We start from the raw sequence: 15760 nt of genomic DNA on the forward strand, positions 1-15760 counted from the left end.
CTGATATGCTTGTAATATATATTACATATCTTATCGCTCTATATGTCTATATTTATAAAGAATTCTACAACTGAACCCCAAAAGCACAATCAACAACAGACAAAAAAAATTGATAAATTTGACCTCATGGAAATTAAGAACTATTGCTCTTCACAGTCCTTTTTAGCAGGCTGAAAAGACAAAATACAACTGTGAGAAAATATTTGCAAGCCACACATCTGACAAAGGGCTTGTGTCTAAAATATATAAAGAGCTCTCAAGTCTCAACAGTAAACAAAAAAGCAATCCAATTAGAAAATGGGCAAAAGAAATGAACAGACATTTCACTGAAGAAATCTTTTGATAAGAAATACAGATAACATATAAGCGCTTGAAAAGATGTTCAACATTGTTAAGCCATTAAGGAAATGTAAATTAGAACCACAATGCATGATCACTAAACATCTGGTAAAATGTGTGAAACAAAATATGATGACATGGTGTGGGGAATAAGCTTGGGAATTCTCTGAGCTTGCATGGATGGGTTCATAAGGCATAAAGAATTAGAAAGCCACTGAATGAAAACATCGAAGATTAGGTACATAAGATTAGGAAAAAGGGGCAAAGGCCCTCACTATAGGACAAAGATATACGAATAGGGAATCTCAGGATGAAAACATCCAAGATGAGCTAAAGAAGATTAGGTATTCAGGGCAGAAATGCCCCCAACTTAGTATAATAGCAGGAAAGAAGGACCAAATTAAGTAAACAGGAAAACAGTACTTTAGAACCCAGCAGGGTGAAGTTGCCCAGAGTGGAGCTGATTAGCAAAAGAAAGGTGCCTTGTTGACCTTGGGGTAGCAAGCTCTTTCTTGTCTCCTAGACCAGTTCAGGTAAACAGAGGTGGCTCCTCCTGTTTGCTGTAAACAACCTTCCACCCAGCACCAGGATCTTGTTTTGTATTGACCCAAATGCCTAACACTGCATATCCCAGAACCCCTTTTTCCCCAAGTCCGTGAGTTAATATTCATGGTTTCCTTGTCTCTTTGCGCACGCCCATCATCCTTGTAAGACTTCTGATTTTAATAAAAATGGAGCAAGGACCCTTACTCAGGGCTCTTGCAGCCTCCAGGACATTAGCCTCTCTTGCATTTTTAATAATGCCTCCTGCTCTCTTTCTGGACAAGAGTCAGAGTCTATGACAACAAGGATGTGGAGAAACTGGATCACTCATTCACTGTTGGTGTGAAAGTACAATGGTACAGCCACTCTTGAAAATAGATTGGCAGGGGTCCCTGGGTGGCTCAGTCAGTTAAGCATCAGACTCTTGGTATCAGCTCAGTTCATGTTCTTACGGTTTGTTAGTTTGAGTCCTACATCAGGCTTTCTGCTGGCAGTATAGACCCTGCTTGGGATTCTCTCTCTCTCTGCACCTCCAACGTCTCACCCCCAAAACATAAACTTAAAAAAAAGAAGAAACTTTTTAAAAAAGAAAGAAAATAGATAGGCAGTTTCTTTTAAACTGTAAATACATTTACCATCCAAAGCAGCAAATGTACTCATGAGCATTTATCCTTGAGTATTGAAAACTTTTGCTCATGCAAAAATCTGTACATAAATGTTCTTGGCAACTTTATTCATGATAATCAAAAAGTGAAAACAACCCAAATGCCCTTTGATGTGTGAATGGTAAACAAACTGTGAGTTATGGAATACTGCTCAGCAATAAAAAGGAACGAAACATTAACACATTCAACAATGTGGATGGACCTCAAGGGAATTACATAACATCTTGGAAATAAAGTAATTATAGGGATAGAAACATATTAATGGTTACCACTTGAATGGTTTTGCATTTGGGTAATAGCACTAGGGAGTCCGGGTGATAGAGCAATTCTGCATCTTGATTGTTGTTACATAGACCAAAGAACTATACACATACACAAATGAGTGCATGTATAAAAGGCCCTGAATATGTTTTATGGATTCTACAAATGTGAATGTCATGGTGTACTCCATCTATGCAGCATGTTAATGTTGGAAGAGAAGAAGTGAAAAGTTAACTGGACCTCCCTCTAATATTTTCAACTTTCTGATAATCTGTAATGACTCTAAAATAAATGTACAAAGGATGGGGGGCACCTGGGGGGGGGTTCAGTCAGTTGAGCGTCTGACTTCGGCTCAGGTCATGATCTCACCGTTCCCGAGTTCGAGCCCCGTGTCGGGCTCTGTGCTGACAGCTCAGAACCTGGAGCCTGTTTCAGATTCTCTGTCTCCCCCTCTGTCTCTGCTTCTCCCCCACTCATGCTCTCTCTCTCTCTCAAAAATAAATAAACATTAAAAAATTAAAATAAAGGTACAAAGGAAACATATTCCACTTGCCCAAAGTTTGCTCAAGAACCTTCGGCTCAGGTCATGATCTCATGGCTTGTGAGTTCAAGGCCCGCATTGAGCTCTGTACTGACAGCTCGGAGCCTGGAGCCTGCTTTGGATTCTTTGTCTCCCTCTCTCTCTGCCCCTATCCGACTTGCATTCTGTCTCTGTCTCTCTCAAAAATAAATAAACATTAAAAAAAATAAAGTGTTCCACTCTATAAGCTAGATATGCATTCTCACAGCTCAGTCTTGTCCATTTGCAAATTATTTGTAAGTTTTTTATTTAAATAATATTCCCTCTAAATTCGAAAGAGAATATAAGCAGGTCAACATACTGCTCTTTTCAGAATTTAGGCTGGGAAAAATGTTTCAAATGAGTACATTATTCTGTTTTAAATTAATTTCCTTTGCTTTAATTTTGCTGTAAAGTAGGTAAATTACTCTACTTTTTGGCTAAATCAGAATATGTCAGCTTTGCTTAATAGATAAAATATGGTTACAAATCATTTGGTCAATTTTGGTCTAACAACTGCCTCCAGATACAAAAGGGAAAAAAAAGCCTAGTTTTAGAATATTTATTAAACAGTAACTATCGAGATAATTCTACCATGACATGTGGAAAACGTTAACTGTAATTGTGAAAATTTTCTGTCACCAAAATTTTTCTCCATACCAACTGTGTCTGCTAATTACTGTGAAATTTAAATTATCAGATAAACCATACAATGTTAATATAGAAACAATTGAGTGCATTCAATCATAAAATTAGGAACCTTACTGCAAATAGCTATTGAAAACATACATATTTGATATTTAATGTGTTATTTTACATTGCGTATGGATACTAACAAATGGAAAACAAACGTTGCCTTTACTATAAGGCTTAAAATTATTTATCAAAAGTTTGTCAGCTGGCAGACAAATATTTTTAAACCCACAACTTTTTAACTAAAATCTTTTCACCACGAACTAAATAAAATGATCAGGATCCTTTTTGCCTCACTTGGATTGGGTTATTCATTGCTTGGGTTCAGTGATGGTGACTGGCTATTTTAAGAATGAAATCAGTTTATCTCATGCTTTTGTGCACCAATTATATTTGATTACATCTGGTGTGAATAGGTTTCAAGTTCAGTGTCTGCTCCTTTCAACTGGCTGCAGCAGACTTGAGCACAATTTTGAGGAGAAATCCAAGGCTCAGTGAGAAAGAGAAAAGCTGTCTTTCAAGTGCATGCAACCCAGAGTGTCATGGCACACCAGCGAAGTATTTTCCATCCTGGGTGAAAGCTCAAAATTCTGTAAATATCAACGAGGTTTATATTTATATTTGTGTCATCATAAACCTCGATTTACTTAAAAGTAGAAATAATACAAATGCAACAAGTGCATCTTTAAAAGGATTGTTATTCCGCAGTCTTTGTATTTTCTCTAGAATTCATTTTTTTCCTTTAAAGATAACTATTCATTGACAACACATTTATTTATATTTTATGTTTTTATTTTGAGAGAGAGAGAGAGAGAGAGAGAGAGAGAGAGAGAGAGACAGTGAGAGAAGCGGAGGGGCAGAGAGAGATAGAGACAGAATCTGAAGCAGGCTCCAGGCTCTGAGCTGTCAGTGCAGAGCCCGACATGGAACTTAACTCACAGACTGCAAGCAAGATCATGACCCGAGTCCAAGTCAGACACCCAACCGACTGAGCCACCCAGGTGCCCCAATTGACAACACATTTAAAATGAACATTTTACTTTTATTCTTATCCTCAAGAATTTAGTATTGGGATGTAGCCTGTTTAATTTGGAGTCCACTGATGTTGTGACTGAGAAGCCTAAACAGAGTTAATCAGGGATCTGATATCATAAAACTAAACTATCAAAAAACAAAACAGACTCAACTGCAGAGAACAGATTGATCGTTACCAGAGAGGAGGAGGGTGGGGGTGGGTGGGTAAAACAGATGAAGGGGATTAAGAGTAGACTTATCTTGATGATCACTAAGTAATGTATAGAATTGTCAAATCACGAAGTTATATACCTGAAACTAATATAACACTGTTAACTCTACTGGAATTCAAATTTTTTTTAAAAAACTGGGTTAATTATAGTCAGTCTATTTTATAGTGTCCAGAACTTTGGATTAATATATTTCTGAAAGAGTGCTAAAATGATTGTATTGTAAAGGCATTTTGCAGAAGAATAACATTTACATCTTAAGAATAACATTTACTCTTCAATCATGCAGTAGAAGTGGTGGTGGGGCAGGGGGCGTGAGAGGAAAAGTTCTAGCTGTTGGCTATCATTTTTCTGCTTTGCTTTTGACTTCTCACCATTCAGAGGTATCCATCCAGATGGTTATAAATATTTAGAAATCTGAGGCATTTCAAAGTCATGAAATCTGTTAACATTCTAAACACAAAAGCGACTAATTCTCAACTCACTTAATTTGAAAATCTAGAATTAAAATATAAATATATATTATATGTAAATATAAATATATGCCTTCGTTCTTTTCCTGTGTGATCATCCAGAATAATCAACAGTGGCTGAATGATAACCTAATGACTTTTCTTCCCAGATTATTGTTTGAAGACATCTCCTGGCTTGCTGATCCCTTTGTGTCTCCATAACCCTGCTGTTGCTCTGAAGTCAACATACATATAAGGATGCACACATACATCATGCTAGTACATTATGTAGCTCTACCTATAAGAGTCTTCATTAATGAGCAGCTCAATCTCTCTGCTTTCATAGAATAGACAAAAAAAAAAGTTTCTGAAGTAACTTAATGCGATTGTATTTCACTGCATGTTTTAATTGTCGGCATTTTTCCAACAAATTGAACTGGCTGCTATATAGCAAAGTTAGCAATTCCAGACCTCTAAATATTCCACATATATTCAAACTCCATATATTTACTCATATGGGAAAAATCTAGAGGAAATTTCTGACAGAAATGAAGATCCATCTCAACGGTGAAATGATTAGAGTTTAAAAACAATTACAGACAACATCATAACTAATGTTTTAGAGCACCTAGAAGCTCTAAAACAAAAAGAATCTATGGAAACTTTACCCCCTGAATTGTCACAAATATCTATTTCATCCATTTTTACTTATTGAACAGGGATATGATTGGTGAACACATAGTTTCTATATTACTAAATAAAGCAATTACTTGGGTTATATTTCAAAAGACTAATCTTCTAGGAAAGAATTTCATGTAAGCAGCTGTGTTCAAAATATCCGTCACAGGGTTCCAGGACAGAAAGGTGTGCATGCTACTCACAGACTACTTGGAAAGAACGTAAAATCTCAGTTATATCTTAAATATGCAGAATATACACGATTAAAACATATTCATCATATCTCATAAATTATTTAGAAAGAGTATAGTTAAATATAATGAAAATACAGGAAGTCCAGGCACAGAATTAACAATGAATATGTTAAAACCCAAGGACTAAATGTGTTCTTAGTACCTACAAAAGAAATACTCATTAATTAATTAATTAGAGTGCTGTTTATGGTCTTGTTCTTGGTTTACAATATTTTGGCTTCAGCACAATAGAGAGTAACAGTAAGCAATCTTTAGAATTTCTCTGGTTTGGTAATTATCCTCAATAGCATTATTGGTAGGCAGGGAAATGCCATTCAAATAAAATATGCAATGATTAGAGTTAAAAAACAATTACAGACAACACCATGACTAATGAATATCACGCATATTCTTCTCTGCCAGAAAAATGAATCCACTTTGCTGTTCATCTTTAGTCTGACACAGTGATACATAGCTTGTTTCCCGAGGTAGATTTAATAGTGTAGATTATTTTGCAGACTAGAAAACAGCACGGAAAATCAGTACGTTGCTTTCTGTCATCCTGACATAGCTTTATGTCTTGCCACCAGAGCACAACTGGAGCATTAGAGTCTAGTGAAAATATGGGCATGTTTGATTGCTATGATTTTTGTCCGCATGTTATGAGGATTTAGGGGCGGTGGAGTGGGAGTGGGGAGTCAAATGTAAAAACATTATTTAATCAAGCGAGTTATAGGACTTATAATTGTTTCTAGAAAAGGGGAAATCTTTTAAACAAAAGAGCCAAAGAGGATTAATATCTATAGTTACAAAAATCTAAATCTATAGCTGAAAACTATTCAAATCACAGCTATCATTTCAAAGTATTGAAAGGCTATAATGAATGAATTCATAGAAGTTAATTCTACCATAACTTTGCATTTCATTTCAGGCCCTATCACATTACCTGTACTTAGTAAATACTCTAAATATACCACCTAAATCTAGCTTTTGTAACATTTAGGATTCCAAACTGGCATATATTCACAATATATGTTGCTTTTCAAAAAGCTACTGCTACCACTTAGTACCTCTGGGTTGATTTCTGTTAACATAATAAACTTATTTTAGGAAACGAAAAGGTGAAAAGGCTGGAATCAGTTAAACTGATTTTTCTGTTTTATAGAAATGCACGAGTGCTGTGAAGAGAAGGAACACAATTTGAGTCCTAAAAAAGTATATTCAATGTGAAAATTGAAAAAAAAAGGATAGAAATATCAATCCATATTTGGAAGATTACAAAATACTCATTGGATATGGTGAAAAATATGCTAAATTGGGTTCTCATATTTGGGAAATGGCCCAGGACAACTTTAGATAAAACCCTACAGAGAATTATATTGAATATGCCCTTAATTCATAAATAAGTTGGAAGACCAAAAATCAGTAGACATTTAAAGAAAATGCCTCAGTTGGAATCCATCAGAACAGAAAGAAGAAACCAAGGTAATCTGAACAGATTTCTAGAATGCAGATAGTATATTCTAAATACATATAGATCATTCTAAATACATACTCTAAATATTCCAAATATATATGCATTTCCCAATTTTTTTTTTATTTTGTCAAACATGCTGCACATTTGAAAATTACATGAACCAACATTAGAAGCATCTACCAAGAAAAATAGTAATCTCAGGGGCGCCTGGGTGGTTGAGTAGTTTGAGCGTCCAACTCTTGATTTCAGCTCAGGTCATGAACTCATGTTTTGTGGGTTGAAGCTCCCACTCTCCCACAGCCTGCTTGGGACTCTTTCACTCCCTATGTCTGTCCCTCCCCTGCTTGCTCTCTCTCAAAATAGGTAACTAAACATTAAAATGATAAAGAAAAGTAGTAATCTCAGAAAAAGGGGTTCTTGGAAATTAAGGACATTACTGTAAAATGTGGAGGTTTCAGGGAACAGTGAAAAATAGTGCTCATCATTTCATGATAGTGTCAAGATGATACAGAGAGAGAAGTCTCAAAACTGTAGCATTACGGAAATATGTAACAATAAAAGAACAAAATACAAAAAGAAATTGTGCCTGTTTTAATAATTTTAGTAATTTTATCAATTACGGCAAAAGTGGTGAGATATTAATTTAAATTTGATCCCCACCTCTGCACAAAACATTTCTTGTAACTCGTGCTTAAACTGATTTTATACTATTTTTAAAAAATGTTTTAAAGAGGATGATGGTTAAGAGATAGTACTGCTCTTAATTTTAAATATAATAGAGTGGCCAGGCAAGCCTGAGGACAAAGAAACCTGTAACACTTAAATTTTACAGCACTTAATGAGTATTACCAGCTGTTAAAGAATTTAATGGAATGTATAGATAGCAGAATCAGAGTGGAAAAAATTAGAACAGAATGAGAGAGAATTTAAGAATGAACAGGGGGGCGCTTGGGTGGCTCAGTCAGTTAAGTGACTGACTCTGATTTCAGCTCAGTCAGTATCTGACAGTTCATTAGATTGAGCCTGGCACTGGGCTCTCACTGACAGTGCAAAGCTTGCTTGGGACTCTCTGTCTCCCTCTCTCTCTGCCCCTCCCTCTCACTCTCTCTCCCTCTCTCTCTTTCAAAAGAAAATACACATTATTTTTTGAAGAAGGAACAGGAAAAATCACAAGCCACAAATGGCTACAAGTTCATGACTAATAGCTATACAGCCTAAGGGTGTATACACAACTTTATGGATCTATTCACCTATCAAATAAGCTTGCTGACCAAGAGAAATATGCCTACTGTAAATAACACATTTTTGTGAAATATTTCATCACAAAAAATAAATTTACATATAAAGTTTCAGATATGCCAGCAAAATATACTGCTTTACTTTTTCTCCAAATATCAAATTCTGAACATCGTAAGGGGTATTTTTACAATTAAAAAAAAAATGCCCACTTCAGAGCAGCAGGCTGGTTCCATCCTAATTAGTTGAAAACTGGCAATATCTTATTTAAATTGCTATGGCATCCTTATAAGGGAAAATAAACTTCCATAAACTAAGTTTTATTGAAATCAAGGGAAAAATCAGAAGACATTAGAAATTCAGGTTTTCTTTTCTCAGTGGAAAGCCATACTATGTATAATTTAGACATCAGATTGAAGTGAACCTTAGCTAACTCTTTTCACATTCTTTTATGAATAAAATGTATTTATACACATAAGGAAACAAACATATGCTCATTTTCATTTTACATCTGTCCACTCTCTACATAGTACTAAGGAATTCTAAAGGTAATGGTCATTACATTTCTTAGGCCCCAAAAAGTAGCTTATAATAATTTTTAGTCAACAGTGGTTGGTATTAAACTGGTATTAACTTAATATTACTACTACTAATACTAAATGGAGTATTTAATTCCATGGTGAGCCTCCCTATCAATTACTGCACAGGATCTCTAGTACAAGTGATCTAAAATATTTCATGATAGTTTATATTCAATACAGGTTGAGTTTCAAATTATAGATACTAAGAAAGCATTTGGTATTAAATCATTGCCCTTTCACTCTACGAAATAGCTAAAAACATATAAAGTACATATTAGTAATGGAATATTTGCGATATTAAAAATATGTATATATGTATCTATATTTTATATGTGTATATATACACACATACATATTTCCTCTTCATAACCAACGTATTGAACAACTGCCAACAATAGCTTCAGAATAACAGGAAGACCAGATGCAGACATTGTCAGGTTAAACAAGGGTGAATTATTCTTGGTACAGGTGGAAGTCTTAGCAGGCAGGACATAGGGCAGATGGGTCAGCAACTTCTTCAAGGTCACTGTTACAAGTGACTTGACAAAATGATGCTATATCACACTGTTTTAGAGTTTAAACATTATCCATAAAAATACGCAGCATATGTTGCAAAATAGAACAGCACACATGAGTTCATATCTTATTTTTAATCCTAACTTCTCCGAACTTCTACAAACTGGCTCAATAAACTCCTTTAGACCTGCAACCTGGGATGCCTCGGGACCTGCTAACAAGCTCTCAGTATGATATAGGGAGCATTTTACACAGCCTTTTCCTCTTCCATTTTTTTGCCATTTTATGTATTGTTTCAGCAAATATGGCTTTTTGCTTATCAAGTTTCTAGCATATGTTAGGTACTAAGAGTAACAGGGTAAGAATGAAGACCTAACCCCTGGCCTCAGGTAGCTTGCAGTCTCTCTTTGAAACTCCTGGTGGCAGGCTGCGGATCCCTTGTATTTCACTTCCAGTGGAACAGAGACTAGCACTGACAAGACACCAGGGCCTTTTTCCATATACTTTCTATATTTTGAAGTGAAGCACATTTGTCATTAAATATCATAGAGTTTCATAACTTCAACAAATATGATAAATATTGATGTAGAGTAGAGAATCTTATGCAGCTTTATCCTTAGACTATTCATGGGTGTTAATCCTTCTCAGAGATTTTCACACTTCAACTCTTCTTGTTTTCAGTTGTCATACATAATTCATATAAGAATCTCAAAAGCAGAAAACTGTGAACTAAGAATACCTTAGTAAAATCTCAAGTAGTCAAGGTGGATATAAATCTGACTTATTTATAAAATAAAACTATATATCTATATCGATATCGATATAGATATATAGACCCTTTTATTAGAGTTTATTTCTACTCTGGTAAGCATCTAGGAGAAAAATGAAATCTTTTATCTAGTTTGATAAATTGTTGAGCATTCCCATTTTGTGTTTCTCATACTATAGAAATTAAATATCTCTCCCAATTTTATTGACTATTTTAAGGAGGTATCACCATTAGGGAATCTGCATTTAATTTGACCAACAATGAACAAGTAAAAACACTGAGAATCATTTCTGTACTTTCATAGTGATTTAAGAGCTCTGGAAACAAGTGTATATACATATATAAAACGTACCTGTGTGTGTGTGTGTGTGTGTGTGTGTATGTGTGTGTGTGTGTGTGTGTGTGTGTGTGTGTGTGTGTATGTGTGTGCGCACGGACGTTTGGAAACATGTGTCTGGAAATAGGAAACACAGAAAATATATACATGAAAGTGTCTTACCAAGCAGGGAATAATTTATCTATTGGTTGTATATGTTATGTACATATAAAGGTTTATTTTTAAATATCTACATAATATTTGCATACCTTGTTTTAAGACATGCATTGCAGCAGTTATGAGCAAAGTATTTCTAGTTAGATATATGGAGCTGTTTCCGTTATCACTTGTTACATGGATATAAAAAACTAGCTGTATACAGAAAGAACTGTCAACAAAATTCCAATAATCTAGTATTGGGCTTTTAGGTGAACACATGCCTGTAATTTATTTAAGAGGTGACATTGGTATTACCCTTTGTGCATATAAGGATTTTCATGCATTTTCTTTCTTTACTTCCATCATCTATTATATTTACGAACTTACACAAAGAGAAGACAATTTGTTTCCAGAGTTAAAGGACTCATGAGAAAATAAAACCTGCATATTTATTAAGAAGAAATTTTCTATTAAAATGTGATATTTGGATAATGAAAAAATGGAAACACTTTACCAACAGTCATGATGCTTAAAGCATTTAATTGATGAGTCCATTTTAAAATGAAATATAGGGGCGCCTGGGTGGCTCAGTCAGTTGAGCGTCTGACTTCGGCTCAGGTCCTGATCTCGTTGTCCTGTGAGTTTGAGCCCTGCGTTGGGCTCTGTGCTGACAGCTCAGAGCCTGGAGCCTGTTTCGGATTCCACATCTCCCTCTCTCTCTGACCCTCCCCCATTCATGCTCTGTCTCTCTCTGTCTCAAAAATAAACAAACATTAAGAAAATTAAAAAAATAAAAATGAAACTAAATATTGTAGACACATAAGTGTTTATGAAAGAAGTCTTTTTTCTTTTTCTTTCTGGGCTCACAAAAATTACTTTGTTTTAGGAATGGCCATTTGATGACTGGCTAGCCCATTAAGTTTTCCATCTATGATTCTGTTTCATCGTCTGATTGATAGTGACCTACCATGAGAACAAAGCCATGCACTGATAATGGCAGAACTTCAGGCACCCTAAGTCCCTAAATGCTGTGAGTAGATCCCCTCAACTACTGACCTGGAACCATGCTTGCTGTTCAACAAAGACCCTAAACTTACACCTAGAACTTAATGACCTGGTGTTGGTAAGTTTCAAAGCTAGACTGTAAGCTACCTGAAGCCACAGGTTAGCTCTTTAATATAATCCTGTGCCCTTAGTGTCTACCATGTGCCAGGAAATTGATAGGCTGCGAGCAATACTGGAATATCGGAAAAATGATTTCTGTGGCATATTTTTTTACCATTAATTACATGCAAGAAGGGAATTGGTAGCATACATTCTTTGTCTACTGCCTAATATCCTCTATGATTCTTTTGTTTTTTATGTTTCTATGCATTATTTACATAATAGTTTATAATCATGATTACAGTCAAGAGGTTTTCCAAGTTTTTATTATTATAACATAATAAAATTGTTGGCCTTTCATTGAGATTGCAGTAAATATTTTATTAGCCCCATTTATTTTTTTAATATTATTATTCCAGAGGGTTCTAACTTTTTTTTTAACCCTATTTTCTTCTGCAATATTTTTTTCTAAAATTTGCAAGATTATATTAAGCTTTCCTCCAACAGGTATCATAAATATTCATTATAATTCCTTCTGAATTACTAAGATCTTACTTTTTATAATTCATTTTCAGTGCGTTAGTATCGTGTTTGAAAACATTTTAGTTGATTTCTCCAATATTGCCATAACGTTCTGTCAGATATCTTCTTTAACCTTGAGTATGAAGTTTTCTTGATTACATGATGAACACTTATGTGTAAAATTATTTACTTGTGGACTATCCTCTTACCATGATTTGTCTCTCTCTCTCTCTCTCTCTCTCTCTCTCTCTCTCTCTCTCTCTCCCCCCTTCTCTCTTTTTTATCTCTCTTGCCTTACATCAGTCTCAGATTCTAGTTTTTAAAGAGAGAAAGACATATTTACGAGCCATGTCTATTATTTACAAACGTTTAATAAGTAGAAAAGATAATATGGACCCAGTGTTAAATCAATATTTAATGGATCTATTTTCCATAAGTAATAAATGATGACTCCATAAGTTAGAAAAAGCAAAAAAAACAAGGTCAGCCTGTTAGACTCCATAAGTTAGAAAAAGCAAAAAACAATAGGTCAGCTATCAAACTCTATGTCAGATAATACTATGTTTTCTAGGAAAAGCTTAAAGAGATTCAGTGTACTGCTTAAGCCTCAGAAAATAATACTTAACATATTCATTACACATGATTCATTGAAAATGATACGATGTCCCATCTAATTCATCAAGGCAGGAAAGATTAATGAGATTATCACTTCTCTTTTGTGACTCAATGACACTATGTAATGACAAAGGAAGCCTTTGTATTTCCTTGGATATTAGATTTTTCTTAATTTTATTTTTTGATCTCGAGTTTAAAATTGACCCAGACTTGGGGTGCCTGGGTGGCTCAGTCGGCTGAGCGTCCGACTTCGTCTCAGGTCATGACCTCGCAGAGTTTGAGCCCACGTTGGGCTCTGTGCTGTCAGCTCAGGGCCTGGAGCCTGCTTCAGATTCTGTGTTTCCTCGCTCTCTGCCCCTCCCCCACTCATGCTCTGTCTCTCTTTGATTCTCAAAAATAAACGTTAAAAAAAGAAAGAAAAACTTTAAAAATAAATAAATAAAACTGACCCAGAATTATTGCTATTAAGAGATATGAAAGAAAAACAACATAAACAGCAACAATGAGCCATCATAAGCATAACTCTCATGGAGAGGCCAATATCTATACCCTGTTTACACATTTAGATTACAGAATTTTTCGCAAAATCATCGATTTACACTATTTATGAGGTCTTTTAAAACAAACAGGTTTATTTCTTGAGCTCTCACATTATGTTGGCATACATTATTTTATGAACTTTCCAATGATACTCAAGAGGATGACAATGATTAAGTTACTTTCATTCCAATCTAACCTCACTTAAAGGTATAAAACAAAAACACTGTCAGAAAGTGAGAATAGTATGAAATAGAAAAAAAACAAACATAATACCCAGAATTTTCAAGTGTTTTTATTTATTGTTTAATGTTTATTTATTTATTTTCAGAGAGAGAGAGAGAGAGAGAGAGAAGAGACAGAATCCCAAGCAGGCTCTGTCTTGTCAGCCCAAGCCTGATGCAGGGCTTGAACTCATGAACTGTGAGCTCATGAGCTGAGCCAAAATCAAGAGCTGGACGCTTAACCGACAGAGCCACCCAGAAGCCCCTCCAGATGTATTTCATGGCTACGACTTGATTGAAACTTTTTAGAAATAGATCATGACAGAAAAGACCTACTTTCCATATGTTGTATCAGAAAATGCACTCGGCCAGCTGAGTAGTCAATGAAGGCACACAAAATGGGTTAGTCATGCAGATAGGTTGAAGAGAACTTGAGTAAAGTTTTGAAGTGTAACATGAAACTATACATTTAGAATTAAAAAAATGCATTTTGGGTAGCTCCATTATAGGAACTAAGATAAGAAGACAATCAGAAATTCAAAATGTATGAACAAAATTGACCACATCAATGATGGCAGCAGCAGCAGTCATAAACTAAAGAGACAGACACAGTAGCCTGGATATCATTTTTATACAGCCATGCAAATTTATATTGAAATATTTAAGGCTACTAGAACATCCAATGCTGTATCATTTGCCACCAAAGTATTTTAGACCCAGGATATACGCAACGTGTAACATAAGAAAGTGATTCCATGTATATATTCTCTGAAGAATATTTAATGTTTACAGAGATTTTTTTTGAGTGGTAGGATTATAGGTGCTCTTAATTTTGTACTTGATGCATTTTCTACATGTGCATAAAAAATAAATACATTGGGGGGGATGGGGGAGCCTAGGTGGCTCTCTCTCTGCCCTTCTTCCATGCACACTTTCAAAATTTAAGTAAACAGACATTTAAAAAAATAAATCAGTATTACTTTACATGGGTTTATATAAAATGAACAATGCAAGCATAGCAATCCTATAAGCTATTCTTTTTTTAAAAAAAAAAAATATGTTTATTTACTTTTGAGACAGAGAGAGACAGAGCATGAACGGGAGAGGGTCAGAGAGAGAGGGAGACACAGAATCGGAAGCAGGCTCCAGGCTCTGAGCTGTCAGCACAGAGCCCAATGAGGGGCTCGAACTCACAGACCGTGAGATCATGACCTGAGCCGAAGTCGGACGCCCAGCCGACTGAGCCACCCAGGCACCCCCTACAAGCTATTCTTAAAAAATTGGGGTGCCTGGGTGGCTTTGTGGGTTAAGTGTCCAACTTCGGCTCAGGCCATGATCTCACTGTTTGTGAGTTCAAACCCCATATTGGAATCTGTGCTGACGGCTCAGACCCTGGAGCCTGCTTTGGATTCTGTCTCCCTCTTTGTAGCTCTCTGCCCTTCCCCTGCTCGCACCCTGTCTCTCCCTTTCTCTGTCAAAAATAAACAACCACTGAATTTTTTTAATAAAAACTTCAGTTCTCTTGAAATTTACAGTAAGTATAAATTCTATTTGAATATAAGTTAGCAATATCTATGTGAGAATAACAGGAAGAACCAATGTAATAGATTTCTGACGAGAGAGAAATCTTCATACAGAAATTAGAAAGATCTCAAACAACCTAATTTTACACATCAAGGAACTAGAAAAAGAATAAATTGAGCCTGAAATTAGCAGAAGGAAGGAAATACTAAAATCAAAGTAGACATAAACGAAATAAAGACCAGAAAAACAAGAGAAGATCAAGAAAACTACGAGATGGTTTTTCAAGAAGAAAAACCAAACGGAGAAACCTTTAGGTAGACTGAGAAAAAAAGAAGATTCAAATAAAATTAAAAATAAAAGGAGACATTACAATTTATTTTAAGAAATGCATAGGTTCGTAAGAGACTACTGTGTCAACAAATTACAAAACATGAAAGAAAAGGACAAATTCCTAGAAATATACAACCTTCCAAGACTGAATCAGGGAGAAATAGAAAATATGAACTGACCCAT

General features: G+C 35.3%; 1 protein-coding gene across 5 annotated transcripts in view; it reads right to left on the reverse strand.

Moving 5' to 3' along the window:
* CDH18 (cadherin 18) overlaps positions 1 to 15760 on the reverse strand; it is a 1017877-nt gene that overhangs the window by 463580 nt on the left and 538537 nt on the right. The gene's annotated exons all lie outside the window — the stretch shown is intronic.

The sequence above is a fragment of the Puma concolor genome, chromosome A1 (assembly GCF_028749965.1).
Source record: "Puma concolor isolate L17-30 chromosome A1, mPumCon1.1.hap2, whole genome shotgun sequence".
Classification (NCBI taxonomy): Eukaryota; Metazoa; Chordata; class Mammalia; order Carnivora; family Felidae; genus Puma; species Puma concolor.